Genomic DNA, 20,069 nt, shown 5'->3' with positions numbered 1-20,069 from the left:
TCAAAGACCTTGAACTCAGAGCAGACACTCTAAAAACATTACAGGATGGAATAGGACAAACCCTAGGTCTCCTTGGCTCAGGCCAAAAATTTCTGAATAGAGACCCGGAAATACAACAAATCAAAGAAAGGTTGGACAAATGGGATTGCATAAGGTTGCAGAGCTTCTGCAGGGCAAATGATATAGCTAGCAATATCAATAGAAAGCCCACCGATTGGGAGAAGATCTTTACTAGCCATACAACGGACAAGGGTCTCATATCTAAAATATTCTTGGAACTCAAAAATTAAACCACCCAACAACAAATCCTCAAAGAAACAACTGCCCAATAAATAAGTGGGCGAAAGAATTAAAGCGAAGCTTCTCTGAAGAAGAAAGAAGGATGGCCAATAGACACATGAAGAAATGTTCAATATCCCTAGCCATAAAAGAAATGCAAATCAAAACAACATTGAGATATCACCTCACTCCAGTTAGAACGGCAAAAATCAAGAACTCTAACAACAACAGATGCTGGAGGGGATGTGGACAGAAAGGAACCTTACTTCATTGTTGGTGGGAGTGTAAAGTTGTTCAACCACTTTGGAAAGCAGTATGGAGGTTCCTCAAAAGACTTCACATAGAACTCCCCTATGATCCAGCAATCCCACTTTTGGGCATTTACCCAAATGTTTACAAACAAGACCACACTAAAGCTACCAGCACAACTATGTTTATTGCAGCATTATTTACCATAGCTAAGATATGGAACCAACCCCGATGCCCCTCAGTAGATGAATGGATCAAGAAAATGTGGTATATATACACAATGGAATTCTATGCCTCCATCAGAAAGAATGACATTGCCCCATTTGTTAGGAAATGGAAAAACTTGGAAAAAATTATATTAAGTGAAGTAAGCCAGGCCCAAAGAAACATAGGTCCCATGGTTTCCCTTATTTGCAATATCTAGTATAGGTATGAGTCAAGCGGAAAAGGTCAGATAATGTGATGTTAGGAAAATGAACCCTTAAATATGTATTTTAATGTTTTCGTTTCTTTCATGCATGTGTTTCTAACGCATTTATAAGATTATTTCTTTGTTGCTTTGTATGTCCCTCCCCCACAGTGTAACCCCCGCTTTGACTATATTTGATGTCAGTATAACCTGTGGAGGAGATGGGGACAAACAAGTCGTTTAAAGATTCAGGTGGACCTGTTGCAACAATGAGTACAAAATGTCATGTCAAAACCAGGTTTACAATGTTGGTGTGGGGGGGGAGGGGGTTATAATTGGGTGGGGGGAAGAGGGGAGGCTGGGAAGGGAGGTGAATGGTAAACAAAGGAGGAGGTTGCAATGCTTGTTAAGAAATGTATGCATTATCCTGCCCATGTAATTTTAACCTCTCTGTACAGTATGTTCACAAATAAAATAAAATAAAATTTAAAATTTTTCAAAAAAAGAACAACTAAAATCATTTTTTTTAGGTTGGGAGGCGTAGGCGAGAGTAAGAATCATGGGTAGAAAGAGGTGGCTTCTTTTTTTTAAACAACTCTAAATTCTATTGATTGTATAATAATGAAAGGGCTATGCTTTATAAAACCTTATACATGTCAATCAGTGTAGATTTTAACTTCTTGGTAGCCAGCTCCCATATATGTCAGAGATAATTTGCTCAAATTATGTGACTTTTTATGCAATGCTCTGAATATTCTTTCTCGTCTTTCAGAAAAAAACAACTGTCATTTCCAGTTTGGATTCTTTTATTCAGAGGTTAATTTTCTTGACCAGGAATCTGCAAATAGTAGCCTATGGTCTTTATATTGTGCTTTGATCTGTAGCTAAGATTACTTTTCTAAAGTTGTAAATGATGGAAAAAATAGACAAATAACAAAAGTACTAATTATTGTAAACTATAGGGAATGTGTATCTCTTAATACATTTTACCACGCCCAGCTTTATTCTCTTACATGATATCTGCAGCTGCTTTAGCACCACAATATTCAAGACTGAGGTGCAGATAAGAGACTATGTGGTCTGCAAATACTAGAATTTTTACAACCTGCATCCTCTATGGAAAGTTCATTGCCTCTGCACTCTGTTCTCTTCTCTTTTCACACCATGTAATGCCAGAATAACCACTTGAAGCAGATTCTTGTCTCTGTGTATATGATTGCTTGAATTTTCGCTTAGAACCTTGACCAAAAAAAGTCCAGAATAGATCAAATCGTTGCTTAAACCTTTTTCACACACGAAATTCAAAACATTATGACTTTTGAAATAACTTCCCAATTTAGTAAAAATTTGGTAAAAACATTCACTTGGCTGTTTAAAATATAGTTGCTACTTTGTAAGTAAAACAGGCTTCCCATAAAAAATATGCCCTTATGTGTTATTATTCACAAGTGTGAGTTGGTCTGGGAGCTAACTTGATCTTCTCGTTCTGTAACTTTGCTCTCCAGGCTTCTTAGCATGGATAAACGATTGGTTTTTGCTGACCCCCAATATAAACCACATTAAAATTATTGGTAAGCTTGCTGCTGTTGCCTTCCCTGCCTAAAATAACTCAGGAAGCTCCTCTAGCAATTTCTAGACACAAAGAGAGAAACTGGTTGATGGGAGAATGCTGAATCAAGCCTTCAAAAATGTTGCTTGTTCTTAACTGGGGAAGCTGAATTAATGAAGGCACTTTCCGCTATTAATTTAATTAATACTGCCCAAATTCACAAAATTTGGGAATTGAAGGAATAAAGATAAAAATATATTGAAAAATTTTATTGATTACAAATTCGATATTTCGAGTCATAATTTTACAAAAAGCATTCAATAGGTTAAATATCTCTGAATATTTAAAAGAAACAACACAATAAATAAAAATCCAGAATGAGAAAGTATTTTATAACATACTCAACACTTAAACCCAAAACAGAAATGGACATGTTTTAGATATGAGAGGATATTATTTATGTCAATGTAAATCTTTATTATACATCCAGGTTGTACCAGAATTTGAGTGTTCCTGAAAATAAAATGTGATCACAAAATAGTCTAGGCTCTCAGAGGCACAAAGTTATTAAGAGATCCCATAAACTGATTATTGTCTTGAATCTGTTATGGATCAAAGGGGTATGGATAAAGAGAGACAGAGAAAAGGGAAAAGGGAGATGATCAAGGAAAAAGTGACAAAGACAATAGTGAGAAAAGAGCTGAGAAGGAGACTTAGAAAGAGTGTACTACTTTGGGGAAAATTAGAAATTTGTTCAATTCAAATTTATGACTACTATGGAAAGATAATAATCTATTCTCATTCTGAAAATTTTGTAAAGCTAACACAACATTGCTTTTGGAAATCCAAACCCTCCAAATTCTATAACAAACCTGCTATGAGCAGGTAAAACTATGAGCACCATTTTGCAAATAACATAAATAGAAATCCAGATATGTAGACTAATTTACACCAGCTAGTAAGTGGTAGGGTTCAGAATTTGAAGATTTAATTTCAGAATCTCTGCTGTAAATCACAAGATGCTTCTTTGTCAACAAAGTAATCACATTCAGGCTTCAGTTAATGTAATCTGTTTTTGCCACAAATATCTTTGTAATTTTTAATGCATTTTGAAAATATACACCATGAAACTGTGCATTTTTAAAACATTTTCCATAGTCAGCAAGCTTTTCAAAAAGTAATATGGAAGATGATGAGAGAGCCAGTACTATAATTCATTTAGGATATCAGCAATATTTTATTATGAACTAAGGGATAGTATGTGATACATTGACATACTTAAACACTACTGTGATAAACAGAAAAGATCAGTAAAATATGGCTTTTCTTTTCCTCACATAAAGTGACTTTTCCATAAAGCCTACTAAATATTATTAAAGTAGTATGATTGAGGAGAAAGATGCAAATTTATTAATTCATCCTTATGTGGAGAGAATAGGTCTGGCCAGAGATATCTTGGCCACATGGTGGATGGTAGGGTCTGGCTTCTTGTCTTCGTTGTGGAGGATGGAGAAGCCCCTGCCTCCTTGATGATGTGCAACCATGAATTCCTGGTGGCAGGGGCTGGGACCTGAATGGTAGATTCCTAAACCTGTCAGCCCAGTCGCTGGAACTGGGAGTTTCCTGTGAATCCGCTCCTTCACCTGGACCAGCTCAGGTGCCCTTATGTCATTTCGTGTGCCTCTGTATTTGTGTCCTGTGTCCTGTTTCCTGGCTCCTTGCATTCTCTGGTCACCCTGTAGTCCCAATTCAGCTCCCAATTGGAGCTTGAATTGGTTTGATGGTATTGTTTTTGTTCTTTTATTCCTCTCTAGCCTTCAAGGCTCAATGTTAAATACATTTGCTTCCTGCTGGTCTTTGAGACAGTAGTCCACCATTCAGTCACTGGCTTTTTAATAAAGACAGATTTAACCTCTCAAAATATGGCTTTTCAGTTTTCTCACTGTATAAAAGTTCCTAAGAAGGAATAGGCATTCAGTCTATAAATATGATTCAGCAAATGAAAAATTAGGAAGCCCAGTCAATCTGACGATGAGGGAAAGAAAACACTAGCTTGGATATCTTGCTTTGGAAATCAACACTGGCTAATTCAAACTCATGTCCGAAGGAGTCTGGCCCCAAACATCCTTATCATTGGAGTCAGTACTTAAAAGCATCTTCTGATTAGTAGAGACACTTGAGGGAAAGTTGTGAGATGCCAGAAAGGCATGTCACTTATGTCTTAATTTTTCCTTACACTGAATTGGATAGTCAAGGCATGGTAAATGTATTATATAAAATATCAAAATCATGGGTTTATATTAAAAATTTTCTTAGTTATGCTATTATTGGAAAGATAAGACAATGTAAAAAATATAAAACATTAAGTATTTTAAAACAGTTTGATTGAGCAACTAAAAAGAACTCGTCCAGCAAGCACTATAGTATACCTTAGTTGAGCCCCTCTACCATGTTCTCCTTAGACATAAAAAAGAAGGAAAAAAGAGAAAAAAGAGAGTGAGGGAGAGAGAGAGATGTAGAAATGAAAATGGACAGGATGGAACGAAGGAAAGAAGGAAGGAGGGAGGGAGACAAAAACAATGTATCTCTGTTGATTGTGTATTACTACGATATGATATAAAGAGTTCAGATGGAAATGTCTTCCAGAAAATGTATGTTGTTATTTGGGAATATTTTTCTACTTTCATTTTTATTCTCCAGAATTCATGAATCATACTCTTATCTTCCCTCAATCAATTTTTGCTTTTACTCTTTTTGGCTGGAAGTTTCCATTTTAACTCAAATAACTCCATTTCCTTCCTAGCTGCTTCCACTCATGTGTAGTCTTATTTTTCATTATAACCTCCTGAACTATCGAGGCTGCATGTCTAAAAGGATGGATTTTAGTTTAGTTTGTTTGTTCCTTTCTTTCCAAATTATACATTCCCCCACATTCTCTCACTTGTATCTACAACTTAATGAAAGGCACATCTGTGTTCTTTGTAACTGTTTCATCAATTCCTATCAAATTTATCTCTATGAAGTTTTCTCAGCTCAATCCCTGTGTCAAAGTAATTTAAAACATATCGGCTACTTTTATCATTTAATATTCATAGTACAGTTATTTAAATTGGCTGCTTTAAAAATAAATTTGCCTTTATGTCTATTTTCTACATAATTGACAAACTTCTGTATCATCTGCATATCTGTTTGAATTCATTGTGGTTCACTGTAATTGAAAGAAATAAGCATTTTTGCTTTGTATAGAAAACAAAGCCCTGAAATATTTCAGATTGAAATTTTGTCTGGTATACCTTGCAATTTATACCTCTGAAGTACTTTGTGACTGAAGTCTCCAAATTGTTTCTAGTTCAATGAGAAGCCATCATTTGCCCACTTGTGAGTGTATCCTGGAAGTCATATCTCAATGGCTACTTTCTTGGATTCTTTCTAGCATACTGCATAGGACCTATGTGAATAAAAAGGTAGAGGGGAACCCAGGCTAGGTAAAGCAAGAGAAAATGAGGGAAAGGGTAATACTGAATAGAAAGACATTCATTTCCTTACATTATTTTTGAGGACACTTGAAAATATTAAAGATTTTTTATTTAAATAACAAGATAGATAGTGCATAGAGAAGTATCTAATCATAAGAAATAGGTAACATTGTTTCCAAAGGTAAAATTGTAAAGGATGAATTTTTTTTCTTTGTCAGTCATGACGCTTGACCTCTGAGCTTGGGCGATGTTTCCCGCATTCTCCAACTCAAGGCAAGCATTCTCCACACATATCTATACACATGTACATTTAATTCATCATGTATAATCTAGAACATTTGGGAAATTTTGTGTTATTATTGTGTTATTATTACGACAAAATTTAATCAGTAAACAATAAAAATTATATCAACAACATACAATGAGATTGAGACAAAAATTATCTTACCAATAAACAAAAACCTGAAAACAAATAATGAAATTTTACAAGATTTTTTTCATTATTTTGTATTTATGTATGGGCAGTAGGAGAGATTGAACACTCTTTTTATATTTGCTTATTTGCTTAACAATATAGTATTCCTTCTGAAAATGCTTTCAATATTTATTTTCTACTTACCCATCCAAATGGAATTAAATCTGTGCTTAGAATCTGTTTCTGCTTCCTTTTTCTGGATAGGCACCATTTTCTTCTGGTGTATTGTAGTCAGTAAATAATCTTTATATGAACAATGCTTTCTTCCTTATGACTTTAACATTGAAGGCCTAATTTAACTGATAATATCCTCCAAATATTTCAGTTATCATACATTTTTCTTGACAGTCATGAAACGGAATTAAATGGAAATGTAGGAGTCTACAATTAACAGGACAATTCATCCCCTCTCTCACATCTATTTTGCTGATGGAGACCCCTGAGTATCGATACAAAGTCATGAAGAAATTCAGAAAAAGGAGAGGAAATTGTAGAGTAAAAGCAAGAGTGAGAGGAGGCACCAATCAAGCAGGTATGGGTTAATCAGGCAGAGGTTTGGCAAGTTTGCAGTGGGGTACTCCCACGAATTCAAAATTTTCTAACACTGGGCGATTGGAAGTTCAAATCCCAGTAGGTTCTAATTATCCATATATCAGTTGTTGGTCTTCCTGAATAGAGAAAAGGGAGGAACATGACGATTTTTACCCTGAAATACAGAACATTTTTTCTGAAATATGACTGGATGATATATTTAAGACCTTTAGATATAATATTTTGATAAAGGATATTGTTTATAATGACACATGTATTACATTGTATATGAAATACATTCACCCAAATCTACAAAAGTATCAAATAAAGTTTTATAAAGATATGGATGTCCAGAATCAATTTATAATATCATGTACTCTAAGAAAGCTATCTCAGGCGGTTTCTCCATTTTAACATGAATTTTGTTGATCCAATATCTTATCGTTTATCAAACCCTAACCCTAACCCTAATTGGAACAATGAGGTGAACCCTAATCCTAAATGTACCTGGATCATCTTCATGTAAATACCAAAATTGTGTTTACCATTTGTCCTAATTCTTCAACCTGTCATTCTCGGATTTACTTTTCAATTTTATACTCAAACTTCCCTTTCCCTTATCCTAACTCTAATCCTGATCAGAACCCCAAGAGTAACCTTGATGATAATAGTAATCCAATCCTAAAATTAATGGAAAATTCTAGAATTTAGATATATCCTAACAATAAGAGATACTCATTGTCTTTGAAATGATTTGCAGTTTGCTCCAAATCATACAGATTCCCTGACTTGCACATTGAATATATCTTGTATCCTATTATGAATCATTAACCTCAGATCCTCATATCGTGAAAAATACTATAGGTTCCAATGATCTTAACTTTTACTGAATTCCTATATCTCCAAAAAAGTTGCATATTTACTTAAAATCTAGTCTATTACCTAACCCTAACTAGATAACCAAACCATACCAGCAACCTAACTCTAAATTTAACCCTATTGATCCCTGTTTCCTAACAGGAAAAAATCTGTAGTTTTTGTTAAATTTCACACTTATTTTATTTGAAACTCTTAGCAGAAAACTCAGTTTTACTCTAAAGCTTACCCTTCCCTAACCCTAATTCTAACCTGAACTAGAAAAATAACCCAAACCATAGAACTAATTTACTTTGGATTCTAAAAGCCAAATGAATACATGAGGTTTGATTCATCTCATCTTTCTGAAAATAGTTTATGGCTTTACTCAATATCTTGCCATTTTTCTAACCCTAACACTAACTGGAACTTTGAGGCTAACCCTAATCCTAATATTATTAGCAGTATCCTATTTCACATTCATCCTAATTCTAACTCGACTTGTTATTCTCAGATTTACTTTCAGTTTGACCTGTAATTTTCCATTTCCCTAATACTTACCCTAACTCCAGGGGAAACTGAAACCTAACTTTCACCCTATTAATAGCCCTATTCTGAAGTTTACAAAAATACTCTAATTTTATTCATTCTAAATAAGAATCTAGGTTAGTTGTTGACATGGGTTTCAATTTGCCCTAATTCCTACAAATTTCCTGACTCTACTTCTGAAGTTATCTTATTCTCTAACATGAACCATTATATTATCTGTCCTCAAATTCTCATGTCATTCACAATAAAAAAAATCTCATAGCAGGAAAAATACTGTAGTTTCCATTGATCCTAACTTTTCCTGAACTCCTGTATCCGAAGACAGTTTCTGATTTACTAACAATCTAGTCCATTACTTAACCCTAAATCTCAACCAAAATCTGGCTGGAAAACTATTACTAATCATTATAGGAATTATCACTGAGAAAGAAATATAATAATAATACTCTAGCTACTATTCAATCTCACATTTTTTGTTTCTATTTGATAGTGAAACTTTCCTATTCTTAGCACTAATCATAATCAGAACAAAACACTAAACTTAATATTTATCCAAATTATATATGAATACTGATTAATACAATATGCTAGATTTCACTCCTGCTATCTAAATTCTAATAAGCCTTCCAAAAATAGGTTTCAATTTTTTTCCAATATTTTAGTCATTTTCTAACCCAAAACTAAACATTTTTTCCCTGTTGGTCATGGCGCTTAAACTTTGTGCCTGACCTGGTTCCTCAGCTCTTTATCTCATGGCTAGCACTTTATGACTTTATCCATAGCGCCACTTCGGTTTTCTGAGTGGTTCATTGGAGAAAAGAGTCTCATAGACTTTTCAGCCTGGGCTAGCTTTTACCCGTGATCCTCAGATATCAGCCTCCTGATAAGGTAGGATTATTGACGTGATCCACCGGCGCCCAGACCCTAAACTTAAACTTAACTGGAACATAGAGAATAACCGTAAGCCTAATTGTAAGCACAACCTAATATTAATAGTAATACTCTAGTTCACATTCATTCTACTTCATACTGGACTTATTCTAAAATATACCTTCAATTTGACCCTCGATTTTTTTTCTCCTTAATTCTAACCCTAACCATCGCTGGAATCCTAACCACAATTTTGACACAAATGGTATCCCAATTCTAAAATTTATGAAAAATACTCGAGTTTTCTGTCATCCTAACTGCAATTACACGTGTTATTCTTGAAATAAATTGCAGGTTATCCTAAATCCTACAGATTTTCTCATTCATAATTCTGAACCTAGCTTGTTCCATAACATGAATCACTATACCCATTGCTCTCAAATCCTGACATGAAAAAAATTCACTCCAATTATTCCAGACTTTCCTGTATTCCCAGAACCTAAAATAAGTTTCAGATTTATGTAACATTTAACCCATTTTTTTTCTTTTTGTCCATCATGAACTTGAACTCTGGGCCTGGACATGATCCTTGATGTGTAGGCATAGATACCTTCCCTGAGCTCTTTAGCTTAAGGTGGGTGCTTTATCGCTTGAGCAACATTACCAATTGGGAATTTCTGGTTAACTGGAAATAAGGGTCTCACGGAATTTCCTGCCTGGGCTGACTTTGAACTGCGATTCTAAGATCTCAGTCTACTGAGTAGCTTGGATAATAAGCATGAGCCACCAGTTTAACCCATTTCTTAACTCTATCCCCAACTGTCTTTAATCAGAAAAGTAATCCTAATCACAATCTGAATTAACACCAACTATTTCATGTAAGGAAAATTCTCTAGATTCTATTCAATCATACATATTTGTTTTGCTTTTACTTCTTAGTGGAAAACTAGATTTTACCATAAAGCTTACCCTTCTCTAACCCTAACCATAACTAAAAAAGTAGCTCACACTTTAAACCAAATTATATCTGAATGTTTAAAGTAACACAGACAGTGATTTTCTTACATTCTAACTTTGATGCTATTTATTCTTAAAATATGTTGCAGCTTTTCACAGTAACTTGCATCTTTTTCTCATCCTAACTCCAACTGTAACTGGAACACCTTGTCTAATCTTAAGCCTACATATAACTGAATCATAATATTATTAGCAACTTTATGTTTATCCTAACTCTTACTTGGCTGGTAGATCTCATTTTTAAATGCATTTTGAGCCTAATTTTTAAAGGGTTTTTCTATTTCCTGTCAGGTTTTTTTCATTTTTTTTGTAAATTTTATTTTAATGAAAAGCTTTACAGGATTACAGTTACATGTGTAAGGTAATAGGTACATTTCTTTTTTCTTTTTTTTTTTTGCCAGTTATGGGGTGTGAACTCTGGGCCTGGGCGCTGTCCCTCAGCTCTTTAGCTCAAGGCGAGCACTCTACCACTAGAGCCACAGTGCCACTTCCAGCTTTTTCTGCTATGTGGTACTGAGGAATCGAACCCCTGGCCTCATGCATGCAAGGCAAGCACTCTACCACTGAGCCACCTTCCCAGCCCAGGTACATTTTTTGTTGAGCATTGTTACTCTATTCTTTGTTGTTCTCCCACTATCACTACCCTCCTCTACCTCTCTCACTCCTCTCTCGCCCCACCATGTTGTAAAGTTCATTTTCAACATAATGTCGTGTGAGTACCATTGTTGCAATGGTTCATCCTGTACTGAAATTAAAGTTTCTATTCCTCTACCCTTAATTCAAATTCCCTCTGGGATCCTAATCCTAACCAAATAATAATGATAGCTCAATTCGGAAGTCAACAAAAATATTCTAGATTTTATTCATCCTGATAATCCAATACACATCTTGAATCAAGTTGCACTTTACCTTAATTCTTCTAAAATAGATTATATGGGCATATATAAAGATGTAATTTTATGTGAAAAAAGAAGATCTTTGGAGGAAGGATCAATTAAAAGGAAATAGAGGGCCAATGAACAAATACTTTAAATATATTATGGAAAGAGCATGATGAAAATGACATTTCCAACAATTAATAACTGCTGATAAAATAATTAAAAATGAATAAATAAATAACACATTGGCTTCTAGTGTCCTTTAAGAGAGCCATGATATGTGTTGTGAAGAAAATACTTGTGTTCTATAGGCTTTGAGCATGTATAATTTATACTCTTATTGGCTAATTATTTTACTTAATGAACAAAATATATCAAATATATATTACAGACAATGTAGTTATCTTGGAATTAAATGTATTATTATATTCATGTATTAAAAGCTAAATTTTCTATGTTAATATGTAGATCTACATATTCAGAATGACATGATTTTCCTACTTATAAATGTCTAAACTCTGGGATTTTTGTTTCATCAATATAAATAATCTCATGAGGTTGCTGTGAAGGCTCCAGTAACCTCTGTGGTCAAAAATATTTCCTGGGGGCTGGGAAGGTGGCTCAGTGGTAGAGAGCTTGAGGCCTTGGGTTCGATTTCTCAGCACCACATAAGCAAAAAGAAAAAATCCGGAAGTGGCACTGTGGCTCAAGTCGTGGAGTGCTAGCCTTGAGCTGAAGAGCTGAGGAACAGCACACAGGCCCAGAGTTCAGGCCCCAAGACTGGACCCCCCTCATCAAAAAAAATTCCTGAATTCTAAGTTTTAAATCTAACCATTTTTAGCCTTAGATTATATCATTTATTTTCTGTTTATAGAAATTAATCTAAAATGAATACTACTATTTAAACATTTCTCTCATTGTAAATAATATTAACATCGTTCACATAGAGACTAATTATTTCAAATTCATCATACTTGGTGATCTTCGTTCGAAGAAAGCAGAGAGGATAAGGCCCTTACGCCCAAGTATATTTTTGGCTAAATTAAATTAAATTATGCATTTGTATTTCTAATTTGGTGGTTAATCACATGGAAACAGGAAAATAATAAGAAAAATAATTACTTTGGGACCATGTTTCTTCTTAAAATTGTGAAACAAAAATATCTCTAAGAAATATTTTTCAATAAAATGTTTTAATGCGTACATAAAATACATCATACATCAATATAAAGATATCTCAAAATAGAAATTCTGCAACTAATCTATGTTTTCATGAATTAAATGCTGTGGCTTCTAGTCTTGTGGTGTGATTTTAATTATATTTTTTAGTTGTGACATGAATTCTACTTGCACTAATTACTAAGTTCTCTAATTATACAAATCATGTCTGTACAGGCTAATTTTTATAAGATAATATTCAAACAAAATTATCTATTTTCCTGTCTCCAACAAGAAAGGATGAGGTGCTCAAGTATATTAAATGAAAGCACCCTAAAAGAGAGTCTTTATAAAATGGAAACTTGCAAGGTGTGGATGGGATCATGAGCACTTTCTACTTGACTGAACAGGGATTTTTGTTTCTGCAGTACTTCGTTACCTTTTAATCACACAGAGAAAGCCCCAAAATTTGAAGTTCATATGAAGAAATTGCATTACTAAAAGATGTGGTAACCCTGCTCAAATGCTCGATCTTACCGCTAGTTCTTTCTGCTTGCTGGCTGATGTATTTCTCTGTAACATGTTTCATATTTTGAAGCATATTAGAAATTCGGCTGTGAGTATATTGCGGGAAACTCCTGATAATCAAAGCTATTGCTATCTAATAATTAGAAGAGAGAAAAAGATTATATTAACTTCCAATTACACCCTTTGGCCTTCAGTATACCAATTAATTTTCAAAACAATTCAAAAAGGTATTAATTTATTTTTACCTCATTAAATAAAGTTTAAGCACGTGGTTTTCACAGTAAAAAGTGATGACAATGGTATCATACCTCTGATATGAGCACCTTCTTCCTAACAAGTAGTTTTCTATGGACTGCAAATATGGAAGTTCCACTAATATTCTCTACAGACTTAAACACACACACACACACACACACACACACACACACACACACACACACACACACACACACACACACACACACACACACACACACAGACACACAGCTTCCACCCAGACACATCAGAGATCAGTGCCATTTTTTGGTAATGATAGTTGATTGATGTTTGCTCCATTGCTTTTTCTTTGCTTCAGGATCTTGCCTGGACTTTTAACTCTTCCAGGGATCAAGTCCGACTCCTTAGTATACTATTTTGTCTATGTATTCATAACATTTTCCTGGCTTTTTTGGTTCAGGCCAACAGTACCCTAGATTCACTATCCTGAAACTTGACATTCAACACAAACTACACGAATTTATACTACTATTCCAAAATACTGAAATGTATTGTATCTAGAAACCAAAAAAAAAATAATACTCACCCTGTCATTTTAGTAATAATTGACATCATGAAAGTAGAAAAATATTGACCAGGAACTGAGATAAGAGAATGTGAGTATGTGTAAATATGTAGAATATTGGATGTGTTTTAGAGATGCAAAATCATCTTCTATAGACTCATTAATTGAAATCTTGTAATTCTATATTGACAGTTGAATTTACATATACAGTTTTCCAATCACTTTGCTTACCCTTCATTTCTTATCACAAATCCTCTTATGAACTTATATAGTATCTATGAATAAATCAAAGTACTTGCATATAGTTATCACCTTAAGGATGTCTGTTTGTTTAATAAATGTATTCCTGGAAACAGGATATTAACAGTAAATCTGGGTGTAATTTACATTTGTTAAATTTCAAATATAAACTTTGTTTTGACTACTCCTTTTCTAAAAATGAGTGATATTCATGAACAGTAATATTTTGGTGCCTGTAAATAGATTGAGACTCGATGTGGTAGTTCCTTTGTCTAATTCACTTAACCATTAGATTATTCATGTATAAAAATATTCATTACACGTCTTTATTTAAATATGTAAAATAGTGTCCTTGAATTTACTTTAAAGTGATATTGGGGGGGTTGTTTTTTATGTTCCATGCTTTCTGTTTATTTCAATAAAAGTTCTAGAAATACATGACATTTACTGGATCAATATAAAAGATGAGAACATATTTCTAATGAGAATGGTTTTATTGATTAAAACGTAGAGAAGAGTACATAGTCAGGATTTTGGTTTGAGATTGGATACATTTCATATGAATTTAGCTCAAGATAAGACTCAGAGATATATCCATATTAATATTACTGAGATTTGCATCACAATATAGGCAATATAGGGATTTTAAGGTCGTTCAAAGGCCCACATACCTAATGGATGAAGAATGGAATTGAAAATAGTAGAGGAAAACAATTCAACATGTAGCTATTGTGATTTCATAATGTTAATATTAAGAACTGGAGCTTTTGCCTTTTCTGAAAGAGAAAGTTCAGCCAGTAATTTCAATGTAAGTGCATCAGTTGTAATTGAGTCTAAATTCTTTACTTCTAAGATAGCCAAGAGTTTTATAGTTATCTTTGAAGAGTAAATAAGTCATTATTTTAATTAGTTTTGCCTAATATTAATTTACTTGTAGCAAATAGGTTAAAATGTCTGTTCTCTTTCTTTCAAAGTAGTAGCATAGATTTCATATAAGCTATGTTACTATTTCAAAGTAACAAAAAACAAAAGAAACCTAATAAAAATCACTAATCCTAAATTATGTTAAAAATATGCATATACAAAATAAATCTGAAGAAGAGGAAAAACAATGTCAGAATAACAAGATAAAAGTACCTTAGCTCTCTGTAGTGTAACAGAGATTTAAAGTCCTAGCAGCTACTCCACTTCTAGGGGGTCACACAAAGTCAGCTATAGTTATACAAATATATACTTCAAAGGAAGATTTTATACTGTCTTCATAAGAAAACAATAATTTATGTAAAGGGCAGAGCTATGCAGGTGACTGCTGTGACTTATTGGCCAACATATACAAAAGCACAGCTGTAATGTAGAAATAAAAGGGCCACTTTGGGGGAAAAAGGAAAAAAAACGGGAACAGAAGTGTACATCAGAGACAGCGACATCAAGACACAGAAAAAATTCACTATACCTCTGGACAGTCGAAACTGTCAATGGAACTACAAGTATTGAAATCACAACATCTTACTACAACTTATCTGTACTCCTACACTTAATTATCTAGACAAAAATCTTATTCCAGAAAAACAAATGACAGCAGAAAATCAAACCAAGAACTGGCAAACTGGCAAATCAACCAAGAACTTAGAGTCTCCTAATATTTGGATCCTAGATCCCCCAAATTAAAGCCAAGAAGTTACCCAAATGGACAGAACAAATTACAAAAACACCAAAAAAGTGATATGTGAAGGTAGTATAATTCCCACACTAAATGACCAGGCCCTAGAACAGAAAATCAAGGACCTAGAATATAGTTTTCAAAATACATTATAAATCCTGCAGAAAAATGTGATTAATGGAAAGAGATAAAATCTCTAAAAGCCAATTTATGAACAAAATGAGACCACCCAAAGATTAGCAACATAATTCATGGAGGCTACAAACAGAAAGGTAAATAAATTCTGAGAAGTCAAGGCAGTGCAAGGAAAAAACAGATGCCCACTTAAAAGATATGAGAGAAGACACAGCTTATCCCATCTCACAAAAAAAAAAGATTTAAGAAAGTCCAGACAAACAGAAAACAAAGCTTTAGTAAAGAAATAGAAGCCCTAAACATGACCAATTAGAAGACAGGGAAATCTAAACCAAAGTTTCCACAGTGAATAAATTACATAGTAGAAAATCTCAGGAGTCAAAGACAGAATAACTCTAATAAGAAAGAGCAGATAATTATTTAATGCAAAAATAAGAAATATCCTTGCCAGAACTTCAAGAATCAGTTAGAAGATCAATTTTTGGGACACATAGGTATCAAGAAGAAGAACAGAAGGAAACTAAATATTACAGAGTTCTGGCAGAAAACATTGCAAACATCCAAAGAGTTAGGCTGATTCAGGTAACAGCAGCCTTTAGAACACAAAACACAGTACCAGATCAGAACAGCACACCACCACATGGTAATTCATTAGAGGATCATTAGATATCAAGGAGTAGATTCTTAAAGCGTCATGGAGAAAAGTTTATTTATAAAGGATATACAGTCAGAACAAATACAAACTTCTTAGCTGATATGGTAAAAAGGGGAGCCTGGAATGAAATATGCCAATTATTAAAGGCAAACAACTACCAATTGTGAATACGTTCCCAGGCCAAACTCTTCTTTAGATGTGAAAGATATATAAAAATATTTTATGACAGGAGCTGGTTATATAAAATTCTCCCTACCACAGAACAAGGTAAATATATTAATAGATGAGACATAGCTCCTAAGAGAAGGTGTATAACATAGCAGGACTTATCAGATATTTCCAGTCTTAACTCTCAATATTATTGGACTTAACTTTCCAATTAGAAGGCATAGATTACATAATAGTATCAGAAAACAAGTTCCATCCATCTAGTATCTTCAAGAGGCATATGTTATTGACAAAAACACATACTCAAAGTGAAAGGCTGGAAGGAAAATTTCTCAAGCAAATGGACACCATAAACGGGACACAGTAGAATAACTAACATGAGATAAAATAGATTTCAAATTAAAATTAGTAGGAAGGGACATTACATAATAAAGGCAACTCTCCATTACTAGGGTATAACAAGCCTAAATACCAATGTTTTGAATCCTGGAGCACCCACTTCATCAACCAAATACTAATTAACCTAAAAACAAATCTCTACACATCATTATCATCCATGGATAGGTCATCCAGGAAAAACTCAACCAAGAAACTACATATCTAAATAACTACATTGACCACCTAGCCCTAATAGACATCTACACAATACACATTCAGCCTCAGAATATATCTTGTTTTCAGCTATTCATGAAGATTCTCCAAAAGAGAAAATATCCTATGTCACACAGAAATTCTGTCCACATTGAAAGAAAAATAATTTGACATCTCATATATTGTCAGACCACAACAGACCACAAACTTAGAATTCAAAAGGAAAGGAGAAGGATTGGGGGAGGGGGGAGTCTGGGAAGGGATGTGAAGGGTAAACAAAAGGAGGAGGCTGTAATGCTTGGTAAGAAATGTACGCATTATACTGCCCATGTAATTGTAACCCCTCTGTACAATATGTTCACAAATAAAATAAAATTAAAGAAAAGAATTCAAAATGAAAAGCAAAAAAATATCTCAAACATATGAAGACTGAATAACACTTTGCTGAATGACCAGAGGGGCACTGAAGAGTTTCGAATATAAATCTGAACGTACTGGAAGTTTACAAAAATGAATACATAAAATATTAGCTCCTCTGGGACACAGTAAATGCAGTACTTAGAGGAAAATTTATAGCTCTGAGTGGATACATCAAGAAATTGGGGAAATCTCAAATCAAATTTTATTTCAAGCTCCTTGAAAACAGGAAGAAGCCCAAACACAAAGCAGTACACAGAGACAAATAATAAAATTAAATCAGGGCTGGTGAGGACGTGTCTAAAAAGGGACATTACTACACTATTGGTGGAAAGGTAAAATTGTTCACTCGGTTAAGAAGTAGCCAGGCGCTGGTGGCTCATGCCTATAATCCTAGCTACTATGGAGGCTAAGATTTGAAGATCGTAGTTCAAAGCCAGCCCCGATAGTAAAGTCCCTGAAACTCTTATCTCCAATTAACTACCAGAAAACTGGAAGTGGCATTATGTCTCAAGTGGTAGAACGCTAGCCAGGAGCTGAAGAGCTGAGGGACAGTGCCCAGGCCCAGAGTTCAAGCCCCATGACCAACAAAAAAAAAAAGGAGAAGTATACTAGTTCTGGTTCCTCTGAAGAGCTCCTCTATGAGCCAGCATTCCCTCCTTTGGGCATTTATCCAAATGATTACAAACAAGAACACACTAAAGATACCATCACAACTATGTTCATTGCAGCATTATTTACCATAACTAAGATATGGAACAAACACAAATGCCCCTCAGTAGATACATAGATCAAGATAATTTTGTATATATACACAATGAAATTCTATGCTCCGTCAAAAAAATGACATTGCCCAATTTTTAAGGAAATGGAAAGACTTGGAAAATATAATAAGCAAAACAAGCCAGACCCAAAGGATCATATGCTGCATGTTTTCCCTCATTGGGAAAAACTAGAATATGTCTAGGATATTCTTAACCAAATATCACAATAGCTCACTAGGTATTTGCATACCACTATATAAAATGATGCTTATCAAAATGAGCTCCAAGAAATTGATAGGATGATTGTATAGTGAACTGTTTTTAGTTATTTCTAGTTTCTTTTCCCCCTTTGTTTTATTTCCTTTAGTCACTGTTCTTTGATTTGTATACCCTTTGTATACAAAGGAGAAGGGAAGGGAAATCACCGAAATAGTGGGACAAAGAGTAATCCAAAACAACAGTGATATTAACTAGACACTATGTTAGAAATGACCTTTAAAACATTGGGGGAGTGGGATATCTGAGTGAGGAGAAGCAGGAGAAAATGTGGAATAGATAACCCTCGTCAAAAAAAATGTACTTATTACTTTTGTAACTGTAACCCACCCCTTTGTATATCATCTTTCTAATAAAAATAATGAGAACTCAAATCGATAAAATTAGAGACAAATGAGACATCAAAACAGAAATAAGCAAAACTGAGAGTGATATATGAGCACTTTGAAAACCTTATGCCATTCACTTGGAGAATCCTGGAGAAATTGATGCTTTCCTATACTCCAACTGAACCAAGAAGTGACACATAAGAAGTAATAAATGACAATAAACCACTTCTTATACAAAAAAAGTCTAGTAGTAATGAACTTACATTAAAATTAAAGCCTTCAAAGGAACACATAATACTCATCTAACTCTTCATGGAATAAGAAGGGAATCAGAATTATCTAACACATTCTATGCAGTAAAATCAAATTCTTCCCCAAATCAGATAGGGACCTATCAAAGAAAGAGAACTATAAACCCGTCTCTTTGATAAGCATTGATGCAGAACTTCTCAATAAAATTCTCACAAATCAAATTCAACAACTCACAAAAATGCATTCACTTAGATCAAACAGGATTCATCCTAGGATATAAATTGATCCAATAAAATTGTCAATAAACATAATACAAACCATCAACAGAAGCAAGGACAAAAAACACATGATCCTCTACATAGAAATAGCTTTTCACAACCTCCAATACCCCTTTGTGATTAAAAGGTCTGAGAAGTTAGGAATGCATGGAACATTCCTTAGTACAATACAGAGTATATATATATATATATATATATATATATATATATATATATATATATATATAAAACAAAGATGTAATAAGCATGTACCTAATTGTGGAACTATGGAAACATTAAGTCTAAAATCAGGAATGAGACAAGCATGTCCACTCTCTTTACTACTCTTCAATGCAGTAGTGGACTTTCTAGCAAGAGCAATAGACAAGAGAAAAACATAAAGGGAAACCGAATAAGGAAGAAGTAAAACTATCCATTTTTTGCAGAGGAAATGATCCTGTATTTAAAGGACATCATAGCTTCCTCCCTCAAGTTAGTAAAGGTGAAGCTAACTTTCAGCAATATAGTAGGATATAAAACCCACAAGAATCACTAGTTTTACTGTATTACCAACAATGAGAAAATCTAGGCTAAATCCTAATCCAACCTCATATGTATTAGCCATAAAATGAATCAAATAAAATCAAAACAAAACAAAATGACAACAAAAAGCAATGAATTATTTATTTTAGGTAATAATAGGAAGGACCTCTAATGTGAA

This window comes from Dipodomys merriami, unplaced genomic scaffold, assembly GCF_024711535.1.
Source record: "Dipodomys merriami isolate MVZ:Mamm:240054 unplaced genomic scaffold, mDipMer1.0.p SCAF_18, whole genome shotgun sequence".
Taxonomy (NCBI): domain Eukaryota; kingdom Metazoa; phylum Chordata; class Mammalia; order Rodentia; family Heteromyidae; genus Dipodomys; species Dipodomys merriami.
Note: the sequence above shows the minus strand (reverse complement) of the source record.